This window comes from Delphinapterus leucas, chromosome 16 (assembly GCF_059928025.1).
Source record: "Delphinapterus leucas isolate spDelLeu-1000000601 "Yukka" chromosome 16, BTC_Dleu_Yukka2, whole genome shotgun sequence".
Classification (NCBI taxonomy): domain Eukaryota; kingdom Metazoa; phylum Chordata; class Mammalia; order Artiodactyla; family Monodontidae; genus Delphinapterus; species Delphinapterus leucas.
The window spans coordinates 52,527,794-52,545,846 of NC_143144.1; the positions used below are offsets into that span (position 1 = coordinate 52,527,794).

General features: G+C 43.7%; 1 pseudogene; it reads left to right on the forward strand.

Annotated features, from left to right (window-relative positions):
• Positions 1 to 597: 597 nt before the first annotated feature.
• Positions 598 to 8,313, forward strand: LOC115801491 (developmental pluripotency-associated protein 4-like; annotated as a pseudogene).
• The last annotated feature ends 9,740 nt before the right edge of the window (positions 8,314 to 18,053 follow it).

Consider the following 18,053-nt stretch of genomic DNA (forward strand, 5'->3'; position numbering starts at 1 on the left):
AGAAAGATAAATACCGTATGCTAACACATATATATGGAATTTAAGGAAAAAAAATGTCATTAAGAACCTAGGGGTAAGACAGGAATAAAGACACAGACCTACTAGAGAATGGACTTGAGGATATGGGGAGGGGGAAGGGTAAGCTGGGACAAAGTGAGAGAGTGGCATGGACATATATACACTACCAAATGTAAAATAGATAGCTAGTGGGAAGCAGCCGCATAGCACAGGGAGATCAGCTCGGAGCTTTGTGACCACCCAGAGGGGTGGGATAGGGAGGGAGGGAGGGAGGGAGACGCAAGAGGGAAGAGATATGGGAACATATGTATAACTGATTCACTTTGTTATAAAGCAGAAACTAACACACCATTGTAAAGCAATTATACTCCAATAAAGATGTAAAAAAAAAACCCCAATAATCACAATAAAAGAATAATAAAATAAAATAAATAAAGCACCTCATTGTCTTCAGTGCTGGGTTTCCAAAGCCACCCCAGCATAACCACAGTTATGGAATTCTTCTTGGATTGAGTGACATTCACATCTGGCTCAGCTCTTTTCATATTCATTCATTCAACACATATTTAACGAGTATCTATGGTGCGGGTCACCATGCTAGCTTCTGGAGGTAAAGTGGAGAATAAAGTGTACAATGTCCCTGTCCTCAAGGAGCTTGCATTCTAGTGGGGAGGAGGAAGGACAAGCAGTTAAATATAATTTTTCAGGGAATTCCCTGGTGGTCCAGTGGTTAGGACTTGGTGCGCTCACTGTGAAGGGCCCAGGTTCGATCCCCGGTCAGGGAACTAAAATCCCACAAGCTGCACCATGAGGGCCAAAAAAAAATTTGTTTTCAGTTATAACAATTAGGCAAAGCTGAAGATGAGTGCTATGAAGAAAAGTGAAGTAGAATAAGGAGATTTAAAGAATTTGGAAGAAAGTTTCTCTTTGTTCATTTTATAAGTGGTTAGTGAAGGCCTCTCTGAGGAGGTGATGGTTGAAGACAGCTGAATGAAAATGAGGAGGGGGAAGAGCGTGCCATAGACAGAGCATTCTCTTAGGGAGAATAGCAGAATTCCATAGAACTTGGCCTGACAGTAAAAGAAATCATTATACGGTTAATTTTCAGGATTGAGCTGCAGATCGTTTGATACTTTTCAGACACATTTGTCTGATGATTCATTTTATTTATTTATTTTGAACTAAGAATAAATTGACATATTTTATTAATAGAGGAGCCCTGTCCTTTCAGGCATGATTGTTTACTGATAATAATGAGCCAGTAATTAAAATTTTAACTGGAAGTAAATTGGCCCTAAGAGAAAAATCAGCCAGCCACCACGCAATTTTCCCCTCTTCTACTAAGTTTTTGACAGAGAAATTAAGGCTTAAGTTACACTAGTCTGATCTTTTTCCCTCTTTGAAGATGAGAAACTTTCATTTTAAAGAGTGTAGGGGCTATTTTCTATTCAAAGCTAAACCTTGTTAACATTTTGGTGTTCATTATTCTGAGGGTTTTTTTTTTTCCTGTACATAGTGTAGAAATTTTTTTTAACTTAAAATATTAGGATTATCATATACATTTTCCACATGTCTTTCTTACTTACTAATATATGGTACTCATGATTCCTTTTCATTAAATATTCTTCTAAAACATCATTTTTAATAATAGAAATATTTGAGGATTTTTATCTCCCATTCTCACCTACATTGGCTTTTATCTTTTCGTTTAACCTTTGCTAATTTGGAGGATGAAAAGATATTTCCATTTTTACACTTTACTAGTGAAGTTGAACTTTTTCATGTTAATTAATCCTTTTTCTATTATTTTTTCTTCTATCTTTTCTACCAAAGTACTTCATTGATTTATAAAAGCTTTTTATATATTAGGGTTATTAACATTTTTGTCATATGTTACAAATATATTTCCTAAAATATATATTTGCTCCAGATTTTTAATTTTGTTAATAAAATTTTTACCCACAAAAGTTTGATATACAATTCTTTGCATTTTTTTCTACTGTTTGTTTCTGTACCATGATCCCTTTAAAAAAGGCCTGGGGAGATTGTGAGGAAAAAAAAAAAAAATCCCTAAGTTGACTGGAGAGGCCTGAGGAAGGGAAGGGAAAAAAGTATTAAGTCAAGTGTTTCAAGAAGGAGTCGACAGACCTGGTCTTAATTCCATCTCAGTATAACTGGACAAGTGTAAATCTCTCAGAACCAGTTTCCTCTTTTGCAGATTGAGGAGAATAATCCTTTTCCGGCAAAGTTGCTGTGAGGACTAGATTTTTAAAATTTAAAGCACCTCCCTTGAGAGATAGTGGGTATCCAATAAGTTGTAACTATTACTAAAAGGGAAGGTGTCCCAAACTGGTGCTTCTCAAATGTTAATGTCCCTATGAATCACAGGACATCTTGTTGAATGCAGATTCTGATTCAGTACACCTGAGGCAGAGCGTGAGGGTCTGCATTTGTAACAAGCTCCCAGATGATGCTGAGGCTGGTTGAAGGTTCTAGAGTCTTCCAACAATGGGAATCCCTGATGGGGAATATTTAAGAACCAATTTAACAACTGACGTCTATTTTCAAAAGAATTGTGACTCAGAATTACACAGAATTTGTAAGATAGAAGAGAAAGCTATCCCTTAGAGGATGAAACTGGAATCTAAACTTATGCCAACCAGGTCAATGTTTCACCAGATGAAATTTAATTACAGTCCCTGTTGCTGTCCAGGGAAGCCAAACCTCAGATGGATAGAAAAGTGTACATAAAGAATAAAGTAAAAGATCTAGTGGTCAAATTTTCTTAATGACCTCCTTCTCAAAGGCCCACCCAAAACATCCATCAAAAGGAAATAACAACAACAAAAATTGAGGCCTTTAGAGGAAATAAACTGCAGTACTCTGCATGCATCTTTCCATGATGCAGTGTTTTCCAGCCTCAGCCAATCAGGAACATCACCTGGGGCATCTGCTCCCACTCTTAGCACCTCAGAGAGTTCATGGAAGGGGAGGAAGAACGCCAAGCATCTATATTTCTAGACAGAAATGGTTTGGGAACCCCTGCCTTACTGCATTCATCTCCTTTCTTTGCAGTTTAGAATTTATACCAAAGAGGAGTTAACTGAACATAGTGAACAGAGGTTCTGCTGTGAAAAGAACTGGACGACACTCAGTCACTGTGTAACCTTGAGCAATTTACCCATCCTCCTTGAGTCAGAGTTTTTTCTCATCTGTAAAACAAAAATAATGAAATCCTCTACATAAGTCATTATAGAGACCAGATAAAGTAATGGATGTGACAGCCACTTGTAAACTGAACGCAAGTGTGATTTCCATAAATGCATGCATTGCGTCAAATCTTCACTGAACCAAGCCATTAAGATTGTTCCTTGAAATCTAAAAAAAAAAAAAAAAAAAAAACTGGTTCTGATGAACCTAGGGGCAGGACAGGAATAAAGACGCAGACATGGAGAATGGACTTGAGGACACGGGGAGGGGGAAGGGTAAGCTGGGACAAAGTGAGAGAGTGGCATGGACATATATACACTACCAAATGTAAAATAGATAGCTAGTGGGAAGCAGCCGCATAGCACAGGGAGATCAGCTCGGTGCTTTGTGACCATCTAGAGGGGTGGGATGGGGAAGGTGGGAGGGAGACGCAAGAGGGGAGGAGATATGGGGATATATGTATATGTATAGCTGATTCACTTTGTTGTAAAGCAGAAACTAACACACCATTGTAAAGCAATTATACTCCAATAAAGATGTTTAAAAAAAATTGTTCCTTGAGGGTTTTAGTGTGGGATTGTATACCCATAGCAAGGAGGAGTCCGTAAACAAAATGTCAAGCTGAAATAAAACCTGGCTATAAACCCAACTTTGCCTTTCCTTGTTTGAGCCACTCAGGGAAAGATGGCAATCTTCCAGTACTGTTATCTCAACTGTAAAACGTGAGGATGATTAACTCTTTGCTCCCCTCTCAAAGACGTGGAATGCTTTGTAAATGATGACATCTGGAGGTGTCTTATAAACTCTAAAACTCCATACACATTGTCTGATGCGTGCCTGTGCAGGAGCTGGAAAGGACAAAGCATCCGTTGTCAGATCCAGTAATACCCCAGCCCTACCCCACCTAATCCCTGTCCTGCGGGGCAAGAAGATCTGCTGACGGGAAGGCCTGCATCTGAGTCACGATTTTCCATCAGCGGTTCAAGGGACACCAAGAGTACTCAGGGTTCCTGGGGCAGAGGTCAGTCCCCTGGGGTGGACTTGAGGGGCTTCTGCTCAGCAAAGGAACAGGTTGACCCACGTGCCTGGCCTCTTTGCAGGTTCCCAAGAGTTCAGTGACAGAAGGGGCCACACGTTCTCAGAGCCGCTGGCTGAAACTGTCATTACGCCTCAGATTTCAAGAGTGGAACCACAGAATCTGTGCCTGGGAAGAACGGGGTCGGATACCTGTGGAGTCCAGCACAGACTTATTACGTGACTCGGAGTGGGGAAAAGCCTGACAAGGCAAAACTGCTCACAATGATTAAAAGTGGGGAAGTGAGGACAGCTGTCTGGGAAGATAAAGAACGCCACTCAGAGATGGAAGTCGGGATGCAGGGGGCAAGAGACGGTGAGCAGAGACGGTGAGCAGACAGGAAGACCAGGCGAGCACCAGCGCTAGTAAGTGGAGCGTGGGCCGATCAGCTGGTTCCAGCCGTGACCGCGTCCGGAGAGGAATTCTAGAGAACCAAGGAGCTGGGCTCAGCAGTGAGGCTTGGAAGAGGTAAGTTATGGAGACTCACAGCCCCAGAGAGCAGCCTCCAGATGATTATATTTTTCAGATTTTTTTCAAAGCTCTCTTTTTCCTACCAAATCTTACTCACTTAGAAACCAGCAAGAAATGTGGTATCGCATTTATTTACAAACCTAAAGGTAACAATTCCTACATACTTTCCCTTTCATGACATATTACATTCAACAGGATGAGCCTTAAAAAAAAAACAAAAACTACTGGGTGCATCTTAGGGGGATGAAGATCTGTTTGTCAAGAAAACTATCGCTTTAAATTCATCGTTCTCAAACTTTAGCTAACATCAGAATCATCTGGAGGGCTTGTTAAAGCACCGAGTGCTAGGCCATACCCCCAGTTTCTGATTCATTAGGTCTGGGGTGAGGCCTGAGAATTTACATCCCTAACAAGTTCACATGTGATGCCGAGGCTGCAGGTCCAAAGACCATACTTTGAGAGCTATGGCCCCAGCTAACTGGGGATCTTTGACAGGGAGAGAAATAAAAACACAAAGCATCTCTATTGGCCAATCATTCCCTCATCATTATCTGCCTTCCAATCTTTAAGTTGAAGTTCAGAAATGCCACCCCTCCCAAGCACATCACTTGGCTAACTAGTTAGTTTCTCACTTTGTAGGAATAGTCATAGAAACTCTAAGGGTCATCTGAAAATAGAATCATAGTGGTTCACTGAACTAGAACCACAGCATGAGGTGGAGGTCACTCTCTTAGGGGCTGGTGACATTAAGATCTATCCCCTGTGGGGACAGGCCTGTCAAGGGCAAGGAACACAGAACCCCCTCGCTTGGACGATACTTCCTGGTATGTTACCAAAACCTTGCTCTCTCAACCCCATGTTAGAGAATTCATCATTCAGGAAACAATCCCTCTCAGTACTATATAGAATCTCCTTTCTGAGGAGACAGACTCTAAGATTTGGGACATTCCAGATCCTTGCTCCCAATCGAAAAATAACGCAAGCCACGTATATAACTTTAAATTTTAAAAGTAAAACTAAGCAGATGAAGGTAATTTTAATAATATATTTAATCTAATACACAAATATCACCTCAACATGTAGGACCTGTTAAAAAAAAAACTGAGATATTTTTACATTCTTTTCTTATACTATTCTAGAAGTCCAGGGTGTATATTATAGCACATCTCAGTTTGGATTAACCGCATCTCAAATGCTCAATAGTCACATATGGCTAGTGGCTACCTCGTTGGACAGAGCAATTCCAGATGATATTTTCTTGATAAATTGGATTTGCCTTTGATCTTAGTAGCACCAACTACTTTTAATAATTATTTTCCCTTGTGCTATCAAGCTCCAACAGACTCCCAAGACTCTCCCCACTCTGGCTGCCCCTGAGAGTGGCTCTCTGTCCAGAGAATAACTGGTACCATGTCAATTCCCCCACACTTCCATAGAGATGGCAAGTTTAGCTGGACATGTGGCTACCCAGAATAAACACTGCATTTTCCCTTGCAGCTAGGTGAAGCCGTGAAACTACTTTTTAGTCAATGAAATGTAAACATAAATTCATGCAGCACCTTCCAGAAACCTTCCTGAAGAAAGAGCTGGCATCACCCTTTTCCCATCTCAACCTCCTTCTTCCTAGTGGCTGGAATGAAAACCAGATGTCTGGAATTACTGCCACGACCTCATACCATGAGGTGACATTGGAAATGGAGGCTACACCATAGTCTAGGAGCCCATTTCCTGGGGATTTCGTAGAGCAGAGCCTATGTTCTGACTTTAAAGTGAGAGAGAAATGAACTTCTACCACGTTTAAGACAATATTGTTTATCCAATTTTTACAGCTGAACTTAACTCATCATACCTAACTCACGTGCCCACCCATTCATCCCTGGCTTGTAAACATGTCCCAGGTGGAGATCCCTGGGAAAGAGGAACTCACAGATGCAGTGTGCATTTTTAGCACAAAATAAAACTAATAAACTGAGTGCTTACTTTAACAGGCCTTATGTTTTTATTCCTTTTAATGCTTACTACAATCCCCATGTATAAATAAGGAAATCTAAAAGATGTTAAGTGACTTGTCCAGGATCACACTGCTAGGAAATGGTGAAGCCAGGATCTGAATCCAGGTCTGGATGGCTTCATAAACCATGTTCTTTGCTAGATGTATCCTCATTGGTAGAGTCTGAGCCACACAACAGGAGAGAGAATGGGACATAAGTCCAGTTTTTCAAAATCAGCAGAAGTACTAAATTTAAACCTGAATTCATACCCTTATCCCAGCAAGATTCAATCAGTAAAAATGTGAGTCAGCTGTTCTTAGCACTTTGTAAAGCACTTCAGGTGAAAGAGGAACATCCATTTAAGCCGATTTCCCCAAAAATTCAACTCCCTTTGGGGTTCTTGCACTCGTCCACTATTCTTTTCGTCATCACTTTAGCACTCTAAGGATTTAAAAATGGATCTACCTAGAGTAAAACGTCTGATTTATTGCATTTCTAATAAGTCCATGTTAAATAAGAATTTTTTTAAGAATGGTGGGTTTGGGAATGCCTTTGGGTGGCAGGGAGTGGAAGGAGACTTTTGGAAAAACAACCTTGAGCCAGAAGTCAGAAGAATTTTCTTTTTATCAACCTCAACTCTTTTTCAGACGATGGAGAACGCAAAAGGCAAGGAGTGAAACTCCACAGAGAAGTTGGGGGAAGAATACGTGACTCTCAAATTCAAACCTGTTGTCAGCAAAAGCTGGAGAGAAACACCTAGCTTCAAGCAAGCCAGTGCCTCAGCTTCACCAAGCACCTCCTCCCTCCTCGAAGGGGACCAAATGAGAAGCATCTGTGAAGGATGACAAGGCCGCTGTGCACAATAGAATGCTACATGCAACGAGAGCCTAAAACCTCCGAAGAAGATACCTCGTCCTCCATTACCCTCTAAACTGCCACCAGTCAGCCTGCTTCCCCGACACCTGGTGTGGGCCTGGCATCAGTGACAGCTGAGCAGAGGTCGGACGCATTAGAAGCAACTCTCCGAATGCGCTTCCCCAAATCAAAAGAATATTCCTATCACAGCAAAGGAGGCCAAGATCCAGACACTCATAAAGAAGATCAAAGGTGGACTAAGGGGAAACCTATCTAGAAAGGTCTAAGAAAAAGATGTGCTCTGAGGGGACTGATCCTCTGGCCTGAGGAGGGGAGCCTGCACTAGAAGAATCTCCCGCTCTCACTTGAGGGAGCTAATACTGTTGTAGTAACAACTTCAGCCCCAAGGCTACGCTGGCCTCCTGGACCAGAACTGCAGCCAAGGCCAGGATGGTGGAGGCAGCAGAATCGCCACAAGAGCCTTAGGGTGTCCGGTGGGGTGTGGTCCATGAGAGAAGTCTCCCTGCAGACACAGATGACAGGGTACACTTGTAATTCCATGCTGGATAAGCCTGGGTTCCTGAGAAACCAGGGAGAGTGAGCGCCTCCTTCTCGCCCCCTGACTGCAGTTTTCCAGTATGTTGTGCCCCATGTGTTCAGAGGGATGATGTGTTAATGAAAAGCCTCGAGTGAGACTACGATACCAGGAAAAAGGGCACGTCGGTGATTGTAGTCGTGGTGGAAAGGTTACTCTACACCCTCCACCCTTCCTGCTTCCCCGGCTCTGGACTGGTGGGTTGCAGACGATACACAAACATGTCTGCTTTGGGTTGGGATACAGAGACACTTACGTATAAAAAGGGAAAAACATTTCATTAGTTACTATTCATTCCAGTGAAGAAGATGAAAACATCTTTCGTGTTACCAAATGTTTGCCCTTCTGAAACGGTAGAAGCGGCCTCAACAGCTTCTAATGGGAGTGTCTTCCGCAGCGATAATTTGCTTCCAGGCTGGATTTCCCTCTTCGGATACAGACCACCTTAGGAGCTGCTCTCTTCTAATTGTAAGTGTGATGACTTTGAACGGTTGAGCATTTTAAGCCAAAGCTGTTATTCCCTTCTTCCCTCCTGAAAACACATAATTCTTAACTTGGAAACTGTTGTTTTGTATTTTTCTAAGTAACCTGAGACTTCTGTGGTTCAGCTCTGGGCTAAAAGTGCGGGGCCCTTTGCAATAGTATTTCCACTTGTAACTGTTGTGTATATTTCAGCTGCTTAAAAAAAAGGTTTAAGGCTGCTTCCCAATCATAACTAAATAATATGTTGTATTTAAAATGTGTGTATAAAATAATTCATCAGCTATTGTATTTAGGGGACTATATTCATTGCATGCAAATTGTTAGTTAACTTTCTGAACTCCAAGTAGGTTAAAGTCAGAAAGCATGATTTTCTTCTTCTGCATGATTCACTTTCAATTTTTTTCCTTACTACCTAAATTTATAAGAAGCATATTTCTGGGAGTTTGGCCTGAAGGCAGCTGGGTGGCATTCTGGCTCCTGCAATAGACTTATTTCTCCACAAGAAGCACTCCCTCTCCAGCAGTCTCTGAGGACAAGAGAATATTGCTGTGTCAGCGCTCACCGAAATGTTTAAAACGTTTACAATAAGTGGTGGCACAGGGATGCTTGCAGCTAATGTCTGAAATTATACATAGCTCTGGAAGTTTATCAGTTCTACTAAAAAGAGCAAACCTGAAGAGGCACTGATAGAGCAAACAGCTAGCAGAAATAATAGATTTCTTTTTTCCTAACATGTATTGAATATTTACTCTGTGCTGGGCCAGGGTTCATCACACGAGAGCTTCACAAAAGCCCTATGATAATATTAATTTTAATTTACAGATAATATTATTTTTTAATTTATTTTATCTATTTATTTTTGGCTGCGTTGGGTCTTCGTTGCTGCGTGTGGGCTTTCTCTAGTTGCAGTGAGCGAGGGCTACTCTTCATTGCGGTGCGTGGGCTTCTCATTGCAGTGGCTTCTCTTGTTGTGGAGCACGGGCTCTAGGCACGCGGGCTTCAGTAGTTGTGGCTCTCAGGCTCAGTTGCTTCGTGGCATGTGGGATCTTCCTGGACCAGCACTCAAACTCGTGTGCCCTGCACTGGCAGGCGGATTCTTAGCCACTGTGCCACCAGGGAAGTCCGACAATATTATTTTTAATTTACAGATTTTTAATTTAATATTATTTTTAATTTAATCTCTGTAAATTAAAAATAATATTGGGTTTAGAAGGTATTAATTACCCATGGTCTCACTGCTAGGAGTTGGAAGATGCCAGCCAACTTCCAGGCCTCTTTTATATGAGAGAGGAATAAATGAATACCTCTAGGGCAGTTTAAGGAATAAATATCTGTGTAAGGTGCCTTCTGTTATATGTAGCTGAAATTAACTATAGCTGTTACATTTACCCAGTTACAAGGGATTTCTGATACCACCTGTGGTTCTTCAAGCCCGAATCCAAACACCCTAGCAGACATTCTAAACAGTTGTAATCATAATTTACTCTTCCCAGTGTGCATTAAAAAAAAAATCAGTAACTATCTGACAATACAAAAGCTATATCACAGGGAAAAAAATCCCAGTGTTCCAAGGACTTTTATAGGTATAATGACTATATTTTTACCTGACCCCAAAACAGGCCCCTATGAAATGATAAACATGAATGTGCTTAGAGATTTTCAATAGGACCGTAGGGAAAAGTTATTTCATTCATTTATTCATTTAAAAGCCATTTATTAAGTTCAGGGAAGCTATACAGATAAAAAGGTGGGCCCTACCCTCTAGGAGGCCCCAGGTCTACCGAGAGAGGCGTACAAGGTGGGCCAGTGTGGGAGTGCTGTAGCCCAGCGGAGCCCAGGGCACACGATCCAGTGTTGAGTGAGGGTGGGAGGCTTCCTGGGGGAGGTGATGCCCAAGTGAGTCCTAAAAGCTGAGAGGTATCCGTGGGTGAATCTGGGAGGAGACAAGGCCCCTGCAGCATATGGGAGCCACATCACGAAGGCCTGGCACCACGATGTCTGGATCACCTGGAAAGCTCCGCAAAGTGTGGAAGTGTTTTAGATGGGGAATACCATGTGAATGGTTGTAGTTTAGAAAGATCTCTAAAATGCCGTTCCCTGGGTGAGCTCTCTGACCCTTCCTGCTCTAACACTATGCTTCAAATAACTGGTGTGATTTTTTTTTTTTTAATCGCAATAACTTGTCTGAATCTAGACTGATAGGAACATGCAAGTAACACGTGCCCTCATTTGGGAAGCTAACTTGGCTCACTGAACATGCGTGCCTGATTCTGTCCTCTTGGCACATGCCTGGTGGACATTCTTAAGTTGGGAAAAGAGATGCAGGCGAATCCTTTGGGGGTACCGATTCAAGCAGGAGCGAGGACTGGAGCTGAGAAGAGGTGAAGTCTCAGGATTGGGGATTAGGGCTCAGTGATAGCATGTTATCAGCTAGATGGCTGCAGGGACCGAGAACCCAGCAAGTGCTACACTCACCACATCAGATTCCTCTGAGGGAACTCTCTTCATATTTGAACATTATCTGCAGAGTTCAGGGGGTTTCCAGGGCATGGAAACGGGGTTGGACCCCCAGTGGCTCCTGGGCTAATAAACCCTAACCTGGGTGAGGGAAGGTGAGGGCACCTTCCCTCACCACTTCCACATGCATTGGCCAAAGGTGGTGGGTCCCTCCTCAGGAATCCCATGCCTCCTTCTACTGAGTAAAGAGCAGGAAGCCAGGTGCCAGGCAGGGACTGAACCTGCTTTGTTCACAACTGTATCCTCAGCACCTAGTATAGCACTCACTCAGCACATGGTAGGTTCTCAAGAAATACGTGTGAAATAAACAAATGTCAGTTAATTGTGCTTTTGCATATATAATAATAGCAAACATATTGTTAACCATGTGTTCTAAGCATTTACAAGTATTTTATCTTTGAAACATTATAAGGGATATACTATTATCCCCTTTTTACAGATGAGAAAAATTAGGCACGGGGAGGTTAAGTGACTCGGCTAAGATCACACAGCTGTAAGTATAGATTCTGTAGCAATAGAAAGACAATAGTATTTGTTAAATGAATTAGTATTTCTGGTTCCTTTGAGACCCCATTCATTTTTTCAATTTGGGGCACTCGTAGGTTTGGGTTGTTGTTAAGGTAGCATTATTAACAGATAAACCTACTCATCTTCTGGTTATGAATTGCAATTCAAACGCTGGAAGAAGCGAAAAAGACTCAAGTGGGAGAAAACCTTAAAATCCTCCACCACAATCCCATGACTCTTAAAATAAGACCCAAATGCCCAGCCCTGACCTCTCTGATCAGGCCCCAAATCTGGTTTCCCTGGTCACTGAGGTCTCTGTCACGTGGGCCAGCTTTCTGCTCTTCAAACAAGCCAAGTGTGTGCCCTCCTCACGGACGAAGCATCTGCTATTCTCACTGCCGCACATACTCTCACCCAGGTTTTCTCCTGGCTGGGTAGCTACTGGCGTCCAGGTGGCTCCTTGTTGAGGCCTTTCTGGAGCTCCCAGTCTAAAGAACTACCGCCAGCCCCCACCCCCCCTCCACCTGTCCAGTCATTCTCTCTATATCCCATGAACCTTTATTTTCCCATGAGCTTTGTTTTCTTCACAACACTTATCACTAGCAGAAATAATCATTTATGTTTGCTTGTGTCCTACTGTCATCTTCCCACTTGAGACTGTAAAATCCATGAGATAGATCAGGGACACTGTCCACACAGAAGAATGTCATTCATACTTTTTGAATGACAAGTGATTCCACAAATTACAAATCTTTGCCAAGCACTGACCAATACAAATCATATGAGAAAAGGAACCTCAGATTTCTGTGCACCCATATCTATGCACCTGAATCATGTAGGATGAAATACCCAGGCACTGAGGCTTCCACATCAAAGCCTCACTGACAATACCCAGTTGTCCCTAAAGACTCCCAAAGCCCCCCCGCCTTGCAAATATAAGAGGTCAAATTGGGAACTTTAAGCATAAGGCAGATGACTGTAAAATCAAACCAAGAGGTTTAGTAGCACCAAGGATGCTGGAAATCTGTGGGGCTGCTCCCAAGGTTCCTGGGGAAAAAAGAGTTGGTACCACCTCTAGGTATCAGCAGGGAGGGTTGTTGTTCCAGTTTTACATACTGAGTGTAGCATAAGATTTCACATGAAAGAAAAAAATTCCTTTGATTTAAAAAAAGCATAGTTTAGAAACATTTTTTTAAGTATCGTTGGTTTATAGTATTATATTAGTTTTAAGTACACAACATAGTGATTCAATATTTTTATAGATTATACTCCATTTAAAGTTATTACAAAATAATGGCTATATTTCCCTGTGCTGTTCAGTATATCCTTGTTGTTTACTATTGTGTACATAGTGTTTGTATCTCTTAATCCAGGGTTCCCCAATCCCTGGACCACAGACCAGCAGCGGTCCGTGGTCTGTTAGGAACGGGCCGCACAGCAGGAGGTGAGTGGCGGGTGAGCGAGCGAAGCGTCATCTGTATTTACAGCCGCTCCCCATCACTCACATTACTGCCTGAACTCCGCCTCCTGTCAGATCAGCAGCCGCATTAGATTCTCATAGGAACACGAACCCTACTGTGAACTGCACATGTGAGGGATCTAGGTTGTACACTCCTTATAAGAATCTAATGCCTGATGATCTGAGGTTGAGCTGAGGCAGTGATGCTAGCCCTGGGCAGTGGCTGCAAATACAGATTATCATTAGCAGAGAGATTTGACTGCACAGAGACCATAATAAATCAATTGCTTGCAGACATATCAAAACCCTATCTGTGAGTGGCAAGTGACAATTAAGCCGTATCTTACGGAGCAGACTGGACATAAGCAACACACTTCAGGTGTCATTGTCTCCCATCACCCCCAGATGGGACCATCTAGGTGCAGGAAAACAAGCTCAGGGCTCCCACTGATTCTGCGTTACGGAGAGTTGTATAATTATTTCATTATATATTACAGTGTAATAATAATAGAAATAAAGTGCACAATAAACGTAATGCGCATGAATCATCCCGAAACCATCCCCCATCAACCATCCGTGGAAAAATTTTCTTCCACGAAACCGGTCCCTGGTGCCAAAAAGATTGAGGACACTGTCTTAATCCCATACCCCTATCTTGCCGCTCCCCACTTCCCTCTCCCCACTGGTAACCACTAGTTCTCTGTATCTGTGAATCGGTTTCTATTTCTTTTGGAAACTGTTTCTTTAGAGAATTTCTCTTCATTGGGGACAGAGTGAAAGTGCTAGAGGAGAAAAATATTCTTTTTTTTTACTGAAGTCTTTCTCAATATTCAGAATAAATATTTTAAATGTTGTACTTCAGAGGTAGGAATTTTAAAATTTCAAGGCCAAGCACCCCGCCTGCAGGCCCAGGGAGTTGAATGCATTCACCCCTCCGTCCACCCTTCACTCCTCCCCTAGGTGGTGGCTAGTGCTCAGTGCCAGCTCCAGGCAAAGCACATGAGAAATACGGGGCCTGCAAACGTGCTACTGATGTGGGTAATTTTCCCTGCGGGAAGAGAAACCAGGAAAATAATTGCCCTAGAAATAACTCAGTCAATGGGCATCCCTCGCCCAAACCCCACCAGGTGCCCACTCCTCCTAGCAGCTAATGCTGCAAGCCAGCATCCCAGAAGGCTTTGGTAAAAAGTCTGCTCACAGCCATCAGAATGGTTTGGAATGTTTAGCTGAAAATAAACTCCTTCCCCTCATTTGCACTTCATGCCTTCAGGCTCCCAAGGTGCCACTTCCCCTGCTGCTGCGGGGAGAGTGGCAGGGATTCTGTAGTCACTCTCCCTGGTAGCATAGGCCTGGGAGCACAGAGCAGCCGCCCCTCACCTCTGCGTGGTGACCGCCACCTCACTGCTGCTAGGCAAGAGATAATTGGTGGTGCTAAAGCATGGCCAAGATTCAGAAGGATGCAGAGCAGGCATCTAAACACAGGGCTTTGGTGCCAGCATTTGAGCCCTGACAGTGGTGGGTTAGGGGCCAAGGTCACCACATAGCTCAGTGTGACCTCAGAGGTCAGGGCACCCTGCCTGTGTCCAGGCCCCCACTCACTCAGCTTCCATGCTACATGGATGCCACTCCTCCTACATACCAGCCTCTTGCTAGGGTAGCAACAAGAAGGTGTTAGGTGACATTCAATCCTACATGGCATGCAGGTAGTGACTGCACATCACCCGCAAGTTAGATCGTGACAGTGGCAGCTATAATTAGAGAAGGGGATCAGCACAGCCTTCCGTGGGTACTGCCAGTACTGGCACCGGGGCTCTTTGCGTTGTGCCAGCCAGCTTATTGGTAGTGTAGAACTTGTTCCGTGCCAACTGGGAAAACGATCACTTTAACTTGAGCCAGGGAGAGAACAGCATCTGCTGTTTGAAGAACCACACGCTTGTGGTCTGACACTCAATTGGTTAATTGAATCCGAAGACCTATGCGTCTGCGTCTTTTTTTGGAAGTTGCTCCACCACCCCACCCTCTGTCACTGTATTGTCATTGCGGAAGCCCAGCGACAGCCCTAGTCCTGAGACTGGGTGTGTGCCACTGGGGACGGGGAGGGAAGGTTTTAAGTGGGGTACCACTCTCAGAAGTAGGGGCAGGCATCCCATTTCACAAGGGGCATCAAGAGACCAGCTAGCCCAGGCCTGTGTTCACAAAGGTCCTCAAACTTAGAATTTTGAAATGACCTGCAAGAGAAATTATATATACAGTCAGTGAGATCCCCTGACAAGAGTGAAAGAAAATAATATTCAAGATGAAACTTTAAATTAGCGTCCTCTTACTAAATGACACTGCATGGAGTGCAAAAAGGTAATAATAATAATAATAATGACTGACATGGGGCTTCCCTGGCAGTGCAGTGGTTGGGAGTCTGCCTGCCAATGCAAGGGACATGGGTTCGAGCCCTGGTCTGGGAGGATCCCACATGCTACAGAGCAACTAGGCCCGTGAGCCACAACTACTGAGCCTGTGCTCCGCAATAAGAGAGGCCACGATAGTGAGAGGCCCGCGCACCACGATGAAGAGTGGCCCCCGCTTGCCACAACTAGAGAAAGCCCTCGCACAGAAACAAAGACCCAACACAGCCAAAAATAAACATACAAATAAATTAAATAATTTTATAAAAAGACCTAAAGAAGAAATACATGGCAAATATCTTAAAAAAAATAAAATAAAATAATGACTGACATGTATACAAAGCATACAAAGAGTCTAGGTACTTGTATAAGACTTACATTTAATCCTCACAAAAACCTGAAAAGGAGTTAATACTATGTCCCTTTTATAGACTAGAAACTGAGGTACAGAAAGACCAAATAACATGCCCAAAGTCACACAGCTGATGAGGTAACCTGGCTCATAAGTGCCAGGATTTGAACTCAGGCTATCTGAGCTCCAGGGTCCCTATGCTTCACTACTATACTATGATGTAATTGTTTTTATTTTTTTTAATATTTATTTAATTTTATTTATGGCTGTGTTGGGTCTTCTCTGCTGCACGCGGGCTCTCTCTAGTTGCGGAAAGCGGGGGCCACTCCTGGTTGTGGTGCGCGGGCTTCACATTGCGGTGGCTTCTCTTGAGGAGCCCAGGCTCTAGGCGCATGGGCTTCAGTAGTTGTGGCACGTGGGCTCAGTAGTTGTGGCTCGCGGGCTTAGTTGCTCCGCGGCATGTGGGATCCTCCCGGACCAGGGCTCGAACTCGTGTCCCCGGCATTGGCAGGCGGATTCCTAACCACTGCGCCACGAGGGAAGCCCAATGTAATTGCTTTTAAAAATAAATCCTTGGTAATAGCACAATCACATTGCCATTCTGTGGGTTAAAAGCACCCACCTCTTAGTATGGAAACACTTGGCATTTCACCATTTTTTAATATCCCAAGAGTCTCTAAAAATGGAAGCACCCCAGACTCTCTAAAAGGCCTCAGGTCAGGCCAGCAACAGCCTGTCTTCTTCATGAGGATTGCTCCTACTTGAGAGAAAGGTGACACAAGCTCTGGATGAGGATGTTGAAGGCCCTGTGAGTGGGCCTTTCTCTATGCTACAGAATCGCATTTATGTGGTCATGTCAGTTCTTCAACTCAACGCTGTCAAATTAGGGATCAAGAGAGCTTCTCTGTACCTAAGAACTGGTGATGCCAAGGCTCCTGAGAGCTCCAATTCTGTTCCAGTCTCCCCGATGGAGTGGCAGCATCAGGGGGCCGTGCCAGGCACCCAGCCAAGGTGCTGGGAGGCATTGCCCAATGTGAGCTACAAAATGAAAAGGTGGCAGTTGAATTGGGAAATCTCTCAGCAACAGAGTCCCGAGTCTGCTGGAGGGGACCACTGTGTACAATTAGTATTTGATGAATGGACATTAGGATTTATTCACTCAAACCCATTGCTAGCCCTCCCTGGGAGGACCCTGTGCTGGGCACTGTAGGAATGGAGATGAATGAGACACGAGAGCCTGGACCGGGGGCCGTGAACACACAAACAAATCGCTACTACAGTGTGGTTCATGAAGCAGACCACGGCATGTACTCATGCTGGGCAAACCCAGAAGAGGGCAGTTTTCATTCTGCAGAGGAAATCTACGGAAGGCTCCATTAGCGGCGCTGACGCTCTCAGGCAGCCTCTAAGGATGACTTAGCCCAGCAGAGAAAGCTAAGTGAAGGACAAAGGGAGGCAACGGGGACACAGGAGTAAAGGCAGGGCCCCTAAGTGCCATCCAACCTGTTATCACCTTCCTGCCTTTGAGCAAACTTCCTGTTAATTAGTCGATTTAATGAATATTTACTGAGCTCCTGCAGTGGGACTCCTAATGCTTGAAAATTTGGGGGCACTACCTGGAATTCTTAATCAATGTTTGAAAAAGAACTAGGTGTTTCTGAACTAACTCTGATGCATGTTTATCTTCAGAAACTAAAGTCAGCAGGAACCATAGAACAAATGCAGAATTGCACAAGTGCACGTGCACACACACATACACACACACCCCACACACACCTTCTTGTGAGGATGGAGACTGTGGAGGGGTTTAGAGCATTTTCACCTTCACGCTTGATTCCCTTCTTACTCTGACTTCTTAGATTATATCTGATGGGTTGACATCCTTTCTCGGGGACTGTTAGTAACAGATCATACTCCCAGCAGGGCCTTGAGACATGCCTGTCCCCCATCAGGGTGGCTATAATCAGAGACAGAGGCCTGCATGAACAAGCACAGTGAGGCTGTCATGCCTTCTGTAGGGATTTCTGGGGCTGAGCTGACTCTCAGTTCTCTATCCCTTTATTCCCTCAAATACTGTAGAAAAAAATCTGCTTCCAAGAAGAAGCCAACCGTGCCCTACCC